Source organism: Piliocolobus tephrosceles, chromosome 5, assembly GCF_002776525.5.
Source record: "Piliocolobus tephrosceles isolate RC106 chromosome 5, ASM277652v3, whole genome shotgun sequence".
Taxonomy (NCBI): domain Eukaryota; kingdom Metazoa; phylum Chordata; class Mammalia; order Primates; family Cercopithecidae; genus Piliocolobus; species Piliocolobus tephrosceles.
Window position 1 is genome coordinate 150503574 of NC_045438.1, and position 1691 is coordinate 150505264.

A 1691-nucleotide genomic window follows, 5' to 3' on the forward strand; every position below is an offset into this window, starting at 1 on the left:
AGCAGTAGGAATGGAGAGGAGGAAAGATGAAACAGTCCCTTCAGAGGTGGACTGAGATGGCTGGCTCTACAATAAGGTGGGCTGAAGTAGTTGTCCTCCAGTGTACACAGGGGACTGGTTCCAGGATCATCCAAAACCATTCACACTCAAATCTGACGATCAGCTCTGCAGAACCCACAAATAGGAAAAGTTGGATCTCCCATTTGTAACCTGCCAAATACTGTCTTTTCTTGTTTCTTTTTTTTTTTTTTTTTTTTTGAGACAGGGTCTTGCTTTGTTGCCTAGGCTGGAGTGCAGTGGTGTGAATATGGCTCACTGCAGCCTCAACCTTCCAGGCTCAAGTGATCCTCCCACCTCAGCTGCTCCAGTAACTGAGACTACAGGCACGTGCCACCATGCCCGGCTATTTTTTAAAATTTTTTTTGGCGAGATGGGGTTTCTTTACATTGTCCAGGCTGGTCTTGAACTCCTGGCCTCAAGTGATCCTCCCGCCTCAGCCTCCCAAAGTGTTGGGATTACAGGTGTAAGCCACTGTGCCAGAGCACGAATATTGTATTTTCAATTAGACTTTGGTTGAAAAAAAGCCACGTGTAAATGGACTCGTGCAGTTCAAACCCGTGTTGTTTGAGAGTCAAGGGTAGCGTCTTAACATCAGGCCCATAGCTTGGCACCTGGTGGAGGCGGACGAGGCCTCTCCTAGCACTTGCCCCACACTTTCTAGCATAATAGGTCTCCACGCCCTCTCTTCCACCTTAACGTGTGCTTCTGCATCACGCTATGCATGTTTCTGTGTGTCCTCAACAGCACCCTGCACACAGTAAAACCTCAGCACATCTTCCAGTAAGTGGATTTCTAGATTTAAGCAAAATCGAAAGATTCCTGGATCTAAACTCTGGATTTTGACTTCTGTACACTTCAAAATGCCTGGCACTCGGTGAGCGCATCTTAAGCACTTGTTGAACCAAACAGAATAAATCAGATTCGCCCAGTTCCGCCCTGGCAGCGAGGTCTGCATTTGGCAGGATGACAGAAACCATTGCTATTAAATTCTTATGTAAGAGTTAATGGCCCTTCCAGCCCACTTGACATCCCTCCCACGACAAGAGAGGCCGGGAAGGGAAGAGAGCACTATTTACAAACATACACTGTTTCGGTGGTGGATTCACAGATTCATTTCTAGTCTCGGTTCACCACAGAGATCTTAAAATACCGCTGCAGGCTCCGTGTGGGACAGAGGGGGCGGCGTGCCGGGGCTCGTAGGGGAAGGCCTGCCCACCCAGCGCGGCGGGCCGTGGTCCTGGCTGCCGTCCTGGGACTCCGGGTGGCAGCGGCCCCAGAAGGCGGCTCGAGTTCACTGTGTCCGGGGGGGCCCCGCGGGCGCCGGTGCAGGCTTGGCCTGGGAGGTCCCCTGGGGAAACAATGCGTTCCGCCCCGTACTGCAGCCTCCCCTAAGCGCCGCGCCGCTCGCCGCTCCCCTCACTGCCGTCCAGCCGCTCCAGGGGGCGCCGCGCGTGGCCGTGTCCGGCCTCTCCCGAGCCCCGGCGGGTGGCGGGAGCGCAACATGGCGGCGCGGGGCCCCGTGCAGCCGCGAGGGGCCGCGGCGCTGCGGTCTGCGCTGGGGCGGCGCGGCTAGAGCTGCGCCTCGGCCCGGCGGCGAGGCCTCCTCCCCGCCCGCCGCCGCCGCCGCCGCC